We start from the raw sequence: 15,472 nt of genomic DNA on the forward strand, positions 1-15,472 counted from the left end.
TGAGGGGTTTGAGGGGATGTCTTGTTCAGCCACCCTCTTGTGAAGCGTTTCCTGCTTGGCGCTCGACGCGTTAAGCCGGTGCAACGCTCCTTGGCTCCGACTTGGGATCTTTAATTGGTCCTCGGTCGGTTGTCCTTGGCCCCGTTTGAGCCGCTCGAGCGGGCGCCGTTGGGACAGCTGTCCTTCAGGACCGCGTTCCTTCTGGCTGTCACTTCCGCTAAACGCGTAGGTGAGCTCTGTGCTCTCTCGGTACATCCAGAGTGCCTGTCTTTTCGGACCGATTGCGGTGTCACTCTGCGACCTAATCCTGCTTTCGTGCCTGAGAATATCCGGAGTTCCTTCCGCTCCCGGGATATTGTGGTTCAGGCGTTTCGTCCTCCTCCTCACACTGGTGAGTTAGATGCGGGCCTTCACCTGTCATGTCCAGTCCGTGCTTGGGGATTTACCTCAGCCGTACTCAGGATTTCAGGGTTACCGACCAGCTTTTTGTCTGTTACGGTGGGGCTCGTGCTGGTAAGGCACTGTCGGAGCAGCGCCTGTCCCATTGGTTGTGCGAGGGTGTTACCCTCTGCTACACGCTGGCTGGGCAGGATCCCCCTGGGGGCGTCAGGGCGCACTCCACTCGTGGGGTGGCTGCCTCTGCCGCTCTCCTGGGTGGGGCCTCAGTGGAGGCCATCTGTGCTGCAGCTTCATGGTCCTCCCCGGGCTCCTTTGTAAGGTTTTTCCTCATGGACATGACCGGGGGTTCTGTCTCCCAGGCGGTTCTGGGGTCTGTGGCCTTTCCTGCTTCCCGTCCTTTGGTCGGGTAGCAGGAGTGTATGGGTATGGGCCGCAGTGTGTTGAGTCACACGTGGTTCCGCCTGTACGGTGTGTTCAAGGGGTTCTGGCTCCCTCTTGTTCGCATTCAGGTGGAGTTGACTGCGCCCCCCCTTCGTTAGGAAGGATGGGGTGACAGGGCTCCCCGCACCCCTTGATGTGGGCTTACGGGTCCTCAGGGGGTACATCTGTCGGGTCTCGCGCCCGCTCTTCCCCATTATCTCGTAAGGCTCAGAGCGGGACGCGATGCTATACGATATATAACGATAGGTTATGTAGATAACCTAGTTATATTAGTATAGGCTAAGCGTCCCGCTCTGCGCGCCCTGAGTTCCCTCTTGAGGGATCTTTTCCTGGGACGGGTTTTGGCGAGGAAGGGTGTTTCATGACCAGGGTCATGGTTATATGGGCGGTGGCCACCATAAGGGGCGGGGCCCCATACAGGTGGGGTGCATGTGTTTTTGTTCGTGGGAGATACATTAGGTATCACAGGAGATATGAGTATCTCGTAAGGCTCAGAGCGGGACGCTTAGCCTATACTAATATAACTAGGTTATCTACATAACCTATCGTTATTCCCATCACTGGCCACCACCCACTTCAATGATAGCGCTCTCATATTTGCGAACGCATAAACTACATCTTAAATTATGGCTATGTGTCTAATCTGGCCGTCGCTTATCAATGACTTGTTTGCAGTCAACATTGTCGAAACTGATTGTTTTTTAATCGGTTAATTTCCGTTTTATAAAACTTCCAGAAGATTTCAGAAGATTCTGTGATAAACGCCCTTTACTGTAATACACAAAACACTAGGGGTGCACGATATTGATTTTTTGACCCCGATATCGATAACTTTCTGCTCCTCAAGGTCGATACCGATACCGATAACCGATAATATATATATATTTATTGTATTATAATATTTTTTTTTAATGTATATTCCTGTAGTTTTGACCTAACCAGATTTATCATGACATGAGCGTTACTACTATGAACAAAACAAAGCCAAGAGAACAGTTTTGACTCTTCAAATAAAGTGACTATATTTATTTTTCCAAATAAATATAATTTGAGTCGATCACAAAATTCACAATCCATCAATGTCATTAACAATGTGTTTCCCTGAACAATGACTGAACTAAAAACCAACAGGTATTGTGCTTTGTCAGGACTCGGCAGATAAAACATTTGACGCTATAGGAGAGGAGACTGTTGTGGTCTTGGTCCATGAAACAACTATTACTTGGCATTTATAGGACAGCACTCCTCAAAAAGAATTAAATAAACCAAACAAATCATCTCTGTCAAACGTCTTTAATTTTGCAAACGCCTCGTCAATAGGTACAAGCCCCGCCGGTTCCTTTGCAGCTGGCTTTGGATTCGCAGCAGCTTAGCCTTTAGCTGCTTGCGTGCCGTCGTCGGATTTCAATACACCATCGTAGCGGTGGTGATGTTTCAGGTGACTTATTAGGTTGGATGTGTTATAGCTTGTTGCCCCTTTCCCTCCTCGTGGAACTTCTGCATTTGTTACAAATAGCAAGCGAACTGTTTTCCTCTGAAACTTTGAAAAAGTCCCACACTACCGACGACACAATCTTTGTTTACTATCTGTGCTGCTTATGAAAGTTACGCGACTACGTCACAGCCAGGCATGAGAAAGGGAGCGCTGGATTTGTGAAAAACTCCCTCTTCCTAAACCACACACTATCAGTCGTACCACAGTACTGGCAAAACGGGAGGAGCCTACAGAAAAACAAACGCCCTTCATCCCAATCCACCCACACCGGATTTCTTTTAACCAAAAAATGTATTATATTATCGGAGCTATCAATAATGTTATCGGGTTTATCGGGATGATGTCATAATTGCTGAAATCGGCCCGATGTAAACAATTGGTTTTACCAATGTTCAGGAGTAGGCTGTTATCCTGACACCAGCGTGCCAGTACATCAACCTCCTCCCGGTAGGTCTTCTCGTCGTTGTTAGAGAATAGACCCACCACCACTGTGTCGTCCGCAAACTTCACTATGGAGTTGGAGCTGAACCTGGCCACACAGTCATGTGTGTGTACAGCGAATACAGCAGGGGGCTGAGAACACAAGGGGGTTTGCCATTGTACAGTACAACGAAAAAAGGTTTGGCATCTAACCAGAGTGCAAATGTAACAGTAAAAGTGCAATAGTAATATACAATGTACAGGTGATTAAACTGGGTATAAATTAGGGCTGGGCAATTAATTAAAAAAAAATCGCAATCTCGATTCATAGACCTATGCAATCTCATTTCTAAATTATGAAAAAAAGATTTTATTAAAAAAATTTATTAAAACATAATTTCTTTTACTTGACTTCTTTAAATGATGACGATTCTGACTTGAGTTATTTTGTATGTTACAAGAGACTTTTAAGTTTAAGTAAAGCACTTTCATATGTTATGTTTAAGTCAAGCACTTTGATATATGTTATGTTGTCTGTTTAAGAGTGCAATTGTGAGGTTCGCCTGTTCCCTGGACCTTTAATTCCCTGTCTCCCCACCCACTCGCTCCGTTCCTTTAAGGTACTTTGTTGATTTATTGCATTCCCTGGTACTGTGAGGTTCGCCTCTTCCCTGGACCTTTAATTCCCTGTCTCCCCACCCACTCGCTCCGTTCCTTTAAGGTACTTTGTTGATTTATTGCATTCCCTGGTACTGTGAGGTTCGCCTCTTCCCTGGACCTTTAATTCCTGTTCCCTGGACCTTTTATTCCCTGTCTTCTCACCTCACCAGCCCCCACCCTCGCATTGTCATTACTGTGAGGTTCGCCTCTTCCCTGGACCTTTAATTCCTGTTCCCTGGACCTTTAATTCCCTGTCTCCTCACCTCTCCAGCCCCCACCCTCGCGTTCGTTTACTTTCGTCTGCTCTTCAGCAGCCCACACCCTTGGACTACCTTTCATTATGTGTTTGATTGGTCCGTGCCGAACACACACTTCTAAGTCAAGTATCAATTACCATCACGCACCTGATGTGTGTTCTAATTAGCGCCCCAGTGGGCTTTAAATACCTGGATCTCCCCCCCAGTCCTTGTCGGGTCGTTCTCTATCTGTAAGCTCCTACGGGAGATTCCCTATCTGTATCTGTTTCTGTATTCTGTATGCTGTTTCATCTCCGGCGTGAGACGAGGTGCAAGCCTTCGCCACCTGTCGCCGTTTGCCTGGAGTGGGACACAGCCTGCGCTCTCTAATTCTCTACGGGAGGTATTCCAGTGTTCCACTCCAGACCCCGCGCAGACGCGCTCCTACAGCAGACGCGCTCCTACAGCAGACGCGCTCCACTCCAGACCCCGCGCAGACGCGCTCCTACAGCAGACGCGCTCCTACAACGGACGCGCTCCTACAGCAGACGCGCTCCACTCCAGACGCGCATCGCTCTCTAATTCTCTACGGGAGGATGTGTCTCTCCGAGCCGGCGCGCTCTCCGAACCGGCGCGTTCTCCAAGCCGACGCGCACCACTTCAGACGTTTAGCCGGCGCGCTACTACTCCAGACGCGCATCGCTCTCTAATTCTCTACGGGAGGATGCGTCTCTCCGAGCCGGCGCGCTCTCCGAACCGGCGCGTTCTCCAAGCCGACGCGCACCACTTCAGACGTTTAGCCGGCGCGCTACTACTCCAGACGCGCATCGCTCTCTAATTCTCTACGGGAGGATGCGTCTCTCCGAGCCGGCGCGCTCTCCGAACCGGCGCGTTCTCCAAGCCGACGCGCACCACTTCAGACGTTTAGCCGGCGCGCTACTACTCCAGACGCGCATCGCTCTCTAATTCTCTACGGGAGGATGCGTCTCTCCGAGCCGGCGCGCTCTCCGAACCGGCGCGTTCTCCAAGCCGACGCGCACCACTTCAGACGTTTAGCCGGCGCGCTACTTCTCCAGACGCGCATCGCTCTCTAATTCTCTACGGGAGGATGCGTCTCTCCGAGCCGGCGCGCTCTTCAAGCCGACGCGCACCACTCCAGACGTCTAGCCGTGCGCTCTTACTCCATCCCTGTAAGCAGCTCTGGCCCTCGCCCTGTCCAAGGCCTTAACCCTGTTTTCTCTGTCCCTGTCTCCAGCCCGCCTCCCCGGGCCTCTGTCCCTGTTCCCCTCTCCAGTGCCCCTGTTCCTGCCCTGTCCTTTGCCCTGGCCCTGTCCTGTAGCCTTAGCCCCTTAGCCTGCTCGCCTCTTAAAGGCACAGTGCCAATTTTCCCTAATTCTTGTCATCCAGTATTTTTGTGTTCTCCCTTAAAGGGACAGTGCCGCTTTTTTTGTTTGTATTTAATAAATGTCCTTTAGCCTCAGTGCCAATTTTCCCTAATTCTTGTCATCCAGTATTTTTGTGTTCTCCCTTAAAGGGACAGTGCCGCTTTTCTGTTGTATTCAATAAATGCCCAGTTCTTGGCTTACTCTCATACCTGTCTTGTGTTGTGCGATTGGGGTCGGTTACAAACCATAACAGCAATAAATGATTTTATTGAAAAAATAAGAATCGTGATCTCAATTCTTAGAGAGAAAAATCGTGATTCACATTTTAGCAAGGATCGCCCAGCCCTAGTATACATATATATAAATTGTATGCTAATCAGATGTATGTACAGAGTTGTAGTATTAATATGTGCAGTGATACAGTTATAAAGACAGTACGGTAGTAGTCATACTGGTCAGCAGTGTAACTAGTAAGAGAGAGTAGGTAAGGGATATGTACAGACAGATATTTTAAAGGATTATGTGCAGGTATGTACAGACGGATGTGGATAGATGTATATATGGTAAGAATATACTGTGTGTGTATATATATCAGGGCTGTACAGTGCAACGAGCTCGTTGCAAATTGCCCCTTTAATTGGCCGTTGCGATTGGTAAATAATATTTGGGGGCGGGCTTGCGAGTAGGGATTTCAAGCCTTGCATTCGCATTTCACTCCTAAATTATCCAAGCCGTGTGATGACGCGATGACGTCACTCACGCGAGCTGAGCACTCAGGTATGAGAGTGGGGAAAATCGATTGAGCACTCTGATAGACTGGCTGACTTATCTGATTTAGCTATGCCTATGAAGAAAAGTAAAGTTAGTATTGCTTCATATTTTCGACGTGTTCCACCTCCTAGTGAGCCGTCGAATGAAAATGTGACCGTCGAGAACATTGAGCCAGCAGTGGCAGTAGCCACCACCGCAGACCTGCCTAACGCTGATAGCATCGTTAGCACTGATGCCCACGTTGTAACGAGCGATGAAGATGGCGAGCTAGCTGCAGCAGCAGCAGCACCTGCTGACACCACTGTCGCAACTAAAACGGTCCCCAAGCCCAAGTTCAGGGGCGAGTGGATGCAAATCTTCCCCTGGTTAGTATTTGAGAATGAGCTAATGTTTTGCAAATACTGCAAGGGACAGAAGCAGGCGGGGAAAACTGCTTTTGTAACGGGGAATCCCATTTTAAAAAAAGATGGATTAACCAAACACAGCATATCCTTAAGGCACACAGCGTGCAGAGACATCTACATGATGCAATCCAATAAATCTTCGTCTTCTACGGTGACAGCAGCATTAAGTAGACACGTTTTTATTTCCGAGGCAGATCAAAGGAGGCAGCTCAAAATAAAATTTAATATAGCCTACTTCATCGCCAAGGAAGAGGAGCCGTTCGTTAAGTTTGGGCCACTCATCACTCTTCACAAGAAGAACGGGGTTGATATAAATCCAACCTACGACAACCATGTCAGGTAATATTTTTCCAATAGTAATACCTGTGATTGATTGATTGCCCTACTTTGTTACTTGTTATTGCACAATGTCGTTCTATTGGATTCTTAATATTACTATTGTAATTATGCACATCGTTGCGGGCAAGACCCCCCCGCATTTCATTGTATACTTGACAAATAAAACTCTTGTATCTTGTATTGATTGAAAACTGTATTAACGGATTGCAGAATGGGTAGAATACAGTACAGCTCAATACACACAATTGTTAAGGGGATGCAGACCAGAGAAATACTTTCGTCTTGTTTACATCAGGGTCCCCCATTTTCAATTAATCATAACATATATGACATACAGATAGACAATTATTTGTTTTTCTAAATGCTACCCAAAACAATGTAATGGCATCTTAGGATGCGAACTCGTGTACCATGATGTAATTGCATGTGATGTGTCATAATGTTATGTGACTATAATATGTGTACATGGCATGTATATTAGGCCAGCGCTTACAGTGTTCTCATTCACACAGGTGTGCGGAGATGATCGGGCAAGTTGCTGATCTCTTAAAAGAGAGCCTAGCGGCTAAGCTGAGAACTGCAAGGTACCTTGCCGTTCTAATTGATGGAGACACTGACATATCGAATACAGAATGCGAGATTGTCTACGTGCGCCTATTGGATGGTGGGAAGCCAGTGAATATCCTCATTGGACAACAGACCCTTCAGCACTCCCATGCGATTGGTAGGTGTCCACTCATTGCCACTCAAGCCTTTTTTCTTGTATAGTTTAATTAATTGAGTCACTATCTTGTTTGTATTAAGGCTACAAAAGTCTTATTGTTTTTGTGTTTTCCTTCAAGGTGTTCTGGATGCAACCAAGGCTGCATTCAAAGCAGTTTGCCCAGAGGACGATGCCGGCTGGATGAAAAAGCTCATCAGCTTCGGGGCAGATGGTGCCTCAGTGAATATGGGTCACCGGGGAGGAGTGATTGCTCTCCTGCAAAGAGAGGCAGGGGGGCATATTGTCCCCATCCACTGCATGCCACACAGGTTTGTAACTGAAAATATTGCTTATGTGGTAGCAGACATATGCATGCACGTGTGCGCACACACACACACACACACTAAATTATGTGTATTAACCGTCACAGACGCACACGTGCACAGACATTCAAACTACTTGTGTAACAGCGAGGGGGAGAAGAAGTTTGATCGTTTTTTTACTCTGTTTCACCTTCACAGACTAGAGCTGGCAATCCTGACCATCCAGAAGAAGGAGCCAATGGTGTGCCAGGTGTATGATCTGCTCCATCTCATATGGAAGACCTACCACTTCAGTGGAAAGTCCAACAGGTAAGAATTATTGTAAATATTGTTTGTTTTTTAATGTGTGTGTATGTCATTTGATGTTTTACCATCAAGGACCACATTGGAAATAAGTGGTTTGTTATACTTTAATGTGTTTTCCTTGTGGGCAGTGCCTACATCTATGATGTATGTGTTTTCACCCACACTAAAAATCAATCAATTATCAACAGAGAGCTACATCGCATCGCTGAAGAGCTTGGTGTGAACATCTGCCAACCGTCCACCGTCAAAGGCACACGCTGGATCCCCCATGTCCACAGAGCCCTCAAAGTGTTCCTGCGGCACGGAGAGGGCAAGGACCTCGCCACAGACCATGGCCAGTACTCTGTTGTCCTGCAGCACATGGAGCACCTGGCCGTTGCAGGTTCAGTGGAGATTGGAGGACGGGCAAAGAAGGTCAGTTTTACACAAAATTAAATAAATAAAACTAAAAATTACATTTCAGACTTGAGTAATTGGCAGGCAGGGAGGGGAATACATTTTTTATTTTGTATTGATCTACTCACTGATGCAGATAAAGAGAGAGATGGAGAATGCACTTTTCTGTGTATTCTGCCATTTCCTCTCCGACATGTTTGAGGAGCTCTCTACACTTAGCCTCACCCTGCAGAAGAATGACCTCATCCTCCCCCAAGCCACATCAGAGCTGAGGAAAACCGTGACCAGACTAGAAGCACTTAAGTCTAGGGCCAAGTCAGGAGGCATGCTGGAGAAGATCCAGACCATGCTTACTCTGCAACAGGATGTTTAGGGCAGAAGTGTGAGAATAAAGTTATTATTATTATAGGCCTTTTCACACAATTACATTTGAGGATAAGGGGAGAAGTGCAGTCTTTAAATGCAGTCTTTAAAACAATTATGTCTTGTGTGTGTGTGTGTGTGCCCCCCCCCCCCCCTTCTCTCTCTCTCTCTCTCTCTCTCTCTCTCTCTCTCTCTCTCTCTCTCTCTCTCTCTCTCTCTCTCTCTCTCTCTCTCTCTCTCTCAGGGAATTCCACTGAAGGGGATTCGGACAGGCCTCACAGACCTCACCCATCCCGGGCTGAAGAAGCACATTGAGGCAGCCATCAACATCGGTGTGACGGAGCTAAAAGCGAGGTTTGGTGTTCTCCTGATTGATGACGATGAAGTCAAGACCCCTGTGCAGTCCTTCAGGGTCTTCAACCATGACTCATGGCCGAATAACCAGGACACCCTTCTCACTTATGGTGATGGTGATGTGGCAGACCTGATGAGGCACTTCAGAGAGCCTCTTGAGAGGTAAGAATGTATTTTGCACTGCTGTACCATATGTAAAACAATGATGTCTGGGTATTGGATGTCACTCCCTCTGTTAAATCCTACACATCAGGGTGTGACCTGGCTGCTGTCCAGGACGAGTGGCAGGGGCTGAAAATATTGGTCAGCCAGAACTTCCGGGACAAGTCCTACAGTGGCCTGTGGGAAACCATGCTGACCAAGGAGCCATACAGGCAGGATTACAAGGTAAGCCAACAGTGCTGTGTGTTTGTATGCTGCCATCCTATTATTGGTGATTATAGATAAGATATAAGGCCCATCTCATCCCCCTACTAGAACATACTGGAATTGGTACAGCTGATGCTGGTGCTGCCCATCTCAGCTGCCCAGTGCGAGAGAGGCTTCTCTGCACAGAATCGTATAAAGAGTTCCAAAAGAAGCTGCCTTGCAGTCTCCACCACTGAGGATCTCATGAGAATCACCCTGGAGGGGCCAAGTATTGAAGAGTATGATCCAAGTCCTGCTGTGGACCGCTGGATGAACTCAGCCAAGCGAGCTAGGCGACCTGACTATAAAAGCCAGTGGGATAAGGAGGTTCTCTGTGTTTAAATGGCAGAGCAGTATTCCCCCTGGTGGCCTGTGTGTGTGGGTGCACACTGTGTCTCTTTCCCCTTGCCTTACCACATGTTGTTCTAAGTTACATTTAATGCCAGCCAGTTCATTGCTGTAGAGTGTGGTGTTGTTCTAAGTTACATTTAATGCCAGCCAGTTCATTGCTGTAGAGTGTGGTGTTGTTCTAAGTTACATTTAATGCCGGCCAGTTCATTGCTGAAGACTGTGGTGTGTTTTGTGTTTTAATAAACCACAGGAAAAGGGTGAAGTGTGTGGGCCTGAACTTCTTCTTTTAAATGCTACTATGAACACTGTTTATAATACACCGTTATCAATGAAAGAAGAAATGTTTGCAGCTGTGGTAATACGAAGTTCAGTTGGTTTATTATAAAAGATACAAACCTGAAAACAAAAGCACTTAAATGTTAAATAAAAGGACCACAGTAATGAGGCAGGAGGAATATCTTTTTTTGCACTATAATGGTAAAATTGTTATTAAAAAAAAATTCCCCTAAAAAATATTATTTGCTCCTACATTTTTCATTTAGGGGCAACTGTGCCCCTAGTGAAAAAGCTTAGCGTACAGCCCTGTATATATATATATATATGGCATATACAGCATTATTATACATGCTATCATACATATATGGGTAGACTCTAGACTATAGTTGGACAAAACAACATCCACACCTGACCATTAGCCTGACTGTCATGCTGGGCTGCTGTACATTCAGCCTAATAATAATAATATAAGGTGCACTCATAAATAAAACATGTCACTCTGGATTTATGTGCAGGGATGTACAGACAGGTTTGTATATATATATATATATATATATATGGATAGATAGATATTTACAACATTGAAATTTACATTCCTGATATGCATTCAATTGCTGTGCACAATCTGCACATAATGACAGTTCTGAGTGGTGTTGATCTTCAATGATGACATCATGGCCTCCCACTGATTGGCCTCTTCTTTCCTTAATGCTCTTTGTTTCTACTGTCTACCTTCTGATTTGACCATTCAGGTACGTTCCTGTGTGTGTGTGTGTGTGTGTGTGTGTGTTTGTGTGTGTCAGGTGCGACCTCACCAGCCACCTTGTATCAGCCCAGCATTGTGTGGCACAAGTTCATATTGTGGATAAACCAAACCGTTAATCACAAATGCAACACTACCGGCAACCACAGACAAAGGAGCCTGTCGGTAAGCAGTATTGCCTGATGGGAAATGTTAAATTATTGTCACAGAGGCTTAAAATTGTAGTTTTTTTTTTGTGGAAAATTATCTTTTGCAAGTTCTAATCATTAGAACAAATAAGCGTACCAAGGGTTTGTACTGAACTTGGTAGATCTGCTTTTGGCTTCTCTGCCCCTACCTCATGGAATACCCTGCAGGAAACTCTGAAACTAGACACTCTGGTGTCTATGGGTCGGTTTAGAACCTTGATGACCAATCATTTACATTTTACATTTACATTTTGGCATTTAGCTGACGCTTTTATCCAAAGCGACTTACAAGTTCTGTACGACAAGTCACCAGGAAGGGTACAACTCTTTCAGCTGAGTAACAACGTTCATCAAAGTGTTGAAACTTTAGTGCAGCAGTCCAATCAGGTCACCACAATATCTTTAAATTGTTAACCTCAGTTATATATATATATTAAATGTACTCTTAATTGTTCTGATAGTCTGATGTTTCTGTATTTATTAACGCAATATGACACGTGTGAATGTAACATCTCGACGACACTGTAAATGAAAGGCAATGAGAAAACTACTCAGTGTATTGACAGAGTATAAATACAGATTGAACTGTGTCCCTGGGGCAATGCTGCCACAGATGAGATTATGGAAAGAGGGAAATGGACGTTACCAGCAGCAGCCAATACAGTGAACTAGTAGTTGTCTTATCCAGGTGATACAATGATAGCCATTGTACTTGAGCTCATTTGCATGACTGCCAAGGGTGTTTTACCGGCTGGTCCAGTTTCATGTTTCTCCTCTCTTCCAGTCAAAAAGACAGGTCTCACCTCGCTGCTCCAATGTCTGAAGAACCAGATGAAATGTCCTGGCTTGCAGAAACAAGCTCTTCTTGCTGTCTGCAAATTAAGAGGTCAGGTAGACTTTAAGATAAGATATTCCTTTACTGATTCCCTTGGGAATCGAACCCGGGCCACGGCAGTGAGAGCGCCAAATCCTAACCACTAGACCACCAGGGACTTGCATCAGCAACGAGGGGAACAGGCTCATTCTCATGCAAGCCATACTGCTAGGCCTAACTAAACCACTTGTTAGTGTTTTGGGGCTCTTAAAGTAAATCTTTGAAATTGACATTGATTGACTGAAAGACACATTGCTACATTCATGAAGTCTAACTTAAAGGGATACAATGTTATGTTAAATTAAATATTTTTGGACATTAAGGCCCCGTTTAGACGAGCGTTTTGTGAACAGAAACCGCAAAAGTCATCTTGCGGTTTCACTTTTAATTTTACGTTTAGACGAGCGTTTTGGAGTGGAATTCTCCGTGCACCAAAGCAGAGTCACTCACAGACAGTGGGTCCACTCACGCCGCGGGACAGATTCTTGTGTATTTAACCCTTTCACTGCCACACGACAGCCGGTTGTGTGATAGTAAAGGGGTAACCTTCTGTCGTGTGGCAGTGAAAGGGTTAAAAGTACTGCCAATGTAGCCTTCAGGTGATCTCCGTTGATATAAGTCAGACATACTTGCTTTGTTTACGTCTCGGCTACTGGCGCATACCTGCTACCTGTGACGTAAGCAGTACGCGCGACCAGAGCCGTGACAAACCTTTCGTCATCGTTTTATCAGATTTATACGTTTTAACAGTTTAGACGAGAGCGCAAAGCTTTTGCGTTTCTAGGAATTCCACCCTGGAAGGTAGTCTCACTTTTTTGCGGTTTCACCCCGTAAAAACGCCGTTTCCGTATAAACGAAAGGCACATCCGAAAAAATATTTTTGCGGATTCACCTGCTAGCGTTTCCGTCTAAACGGGGCCTAAAGGAACACGCCAACATTATGGGAAGTGCGCTTACCGTCTTCTCCAGAGTCGGGCAAGAAGATATGTTTTTTTTTTTTTTTTTATATACTTCACCCTGTTCCTTCTTGAACACTTATTGTATGGAAACAGTCTTTGACTATTTACCTTTTTGTTTTTTAAACTTGTTTTATGTTTCTATGTTCGAGACAAATAAAAATCAAAAGATGGATACCAATTTCCTCTTCTGCGTTCAGTGGAAAGCTATCCGGCTGCAAGCTAGCCTAACTTAGCACTAATTAATGGAAGTGGATATGGATAAGCTAGCCTAGACCTTTCCCAGTTTTAAGCCAGGCTAGCTTTCTACTGAACACACAGAGAGTAAATTGGTATCTATCTTCTTGTCTGCCTCAACTATACCCTGCAGAAGCTAACCGCAGTAACTAAAGTATTTGTCTAAATAAGTGAAATTGAACTTCTCAATATCTGGTTTTATCCTGTGACAACGTTTCAGAGTCTTGCTCTGTTTTAGAGAAAAAGTTTATAAAGAATTGCAGTAACTATAAAAGCACTGGATAGTCAAATAACTTAAAGCCATGTTCTCAGTTTAACGGTTTGCATAGTTACTGCGGTTCGGCAGGGCAGTATACTACTAGCAAGTATGTCATACCACTTAATCCAAAAATCTAAATTATTCCTTTAATCCTTTAATGTTCAGCTTGATACAGACTAGGTTGTTTCATGTTGTAACTTTGTTTCTTTGTCTCCAAAACCCTCTTCATCCACCCTTCCATCTGGGCGTCTTCTATTCTTTTTCTCTCTCCACATTCCAGAGGATGATGTGTACCTGTTCAGAGAGATGGGAGGTGTGGCGTTTGTGTACAACCTTTCCATGTCGAGCGCTGTCCGTACAGACGTAAAGGAGAGCGCTCTCTTCACGCTGGGAACACTAGCAGAGTTCAACGGTGTGTGTGTGTGTCCAAATTCTTGTAGTCAACTATTCTGCAATTGCCACCATATAATAATGAATTATGCTGTGTTTTGTAGACTCAAGCTGTGATTAGATTAGATTAAAATGTATTGTCATCATGCAGCACAAGTTCAGTAGAACGAAAATAAGTTTGGCATCCAACAAGAGTGCAAATGTAACAGTAAGGTGCAATAGTAATATACAATGTACAGGTGATTAAACTGCATATAAAATATATAAATTAGTACTACTGAGTAATAGTGCTAATCAGATATAAATACAGAGTTGTAGTATTAACATGTAATGGTCATAAGTCAGACTGGCCAGCAGCGTAACTAGTAAGCGTGTGTATATATATATTTATTACATGGCGTTTTAACATTCGCCGAAATGCTTGATTGTGATTGGTCAATAGCCCCTGACAGCGGTGATTTTTTTTTCGATAACTGACCGCTGCCATGGGCAACGCGCAATAATCACCGGTGATTATTGTTTTTCGCAGCTGGAGCAATCACCTGCCGGCTGCCGGCGATAATAATAATCACTTTATTTGGGCTGACAGAGCCACAGAACAACTGCGTCTGCATTTGATCTCGTCTTGTCGATGGTGTAAAATGAATTAGGTATATTGTTAGTAAGTTAGCCATGTAATAAGCGGGATAATGTATAGCTATATATACTCGGCTATATATACTCGGCGAGGCGCCTCGGTATTCTAAACTCCGTGTCGGTCAATTATTTTGCGACAATGACCTCGTAGCTATACATTATCCCTTACATATATAGAGGTGAGTAGAATGTGCAACATCAAATTAGCATAGGCCAAGTTTCAGCTAAGATTTATTTTCGTTGTGAAACACAATTTTTTCCTACCAGTAAAACATATGTGTGACAAAGTTGAAAAAGTGAAAGTCAGATTAAGAAATCAGTGTATCTGCGGGGTATTAAAAAGTCTTTAAATTCATAATTCTCAATATTTAGGCCTTAAAAGGTTCAAGTTTAAAAAGTCTTAAATTTCATTTGCACAGGTATTACATTTTGGGGGGGCAGCCCGGCGTTCAGGAGATGAAATAATATTAAATATATTAAATGTTTTTGTATTCGAGTCATTGTTTCTTGCGGGGCTACCGGGAACTTGGTGCGTCTGGCGAGAGCTTGTATGGAACACGTGAGAATTTAAATTGCCACAAGTGCAGCTGCCAGTTCAGTGTTGCTATGTGGGTTTAGTTTGTGTTAGTATGGTCGTGAAATTGGTATTAGACTTTGCTCTAAGTGGTAATAAAAAGTGGTATTAAATTGAACTTGTTGAAACCTGTGGATACCCTGTAAATACTTGATCAACAGCCAAACTGGAAAGCTGGGAAGTTGAAAAAGCATAGATCCCTAGTGTGCATGAAGGTACATGTACTAGACTGATGCAAGCTCGCTTCCAACTGTATGTCACCTGACCTAGACTGAACACTCTGTAATGGTGTACTGTACAGTTTCTATTAGGGTTGGGTAAGATATATTTATTGTTTTCCGTCTGTGTTGTATAAAGTGAATCAAGCAATTATCGAGTCAAATCTGCTACTAAATGATGTCTGAAATATTAATAGCATTTTTACCAATCAATTGGATAATCAAACATGATTTTCCATACCCAAGCAGATATCGTGATATACATTTTCTTCCAGTCAGTTCTGCGTTTACGAATGTGAAACAATGTATTCTATGTTGTGATAACAAGTGTCCCTCCTGCTCTGGCA

Source organism: Notolepis coatsorum (genome assembly GCF_963971535.1).
Source record: "Notolepis coatsorum genome assembly, chromosome: 18".
In the NCBI taxonomy this organism is placed as follows: Eukaryota; Metazoa; Chordata; class Actinopteri; order Aulopiformes; family Paralepididae; genus Notolepis; species Notolepis coatsorum.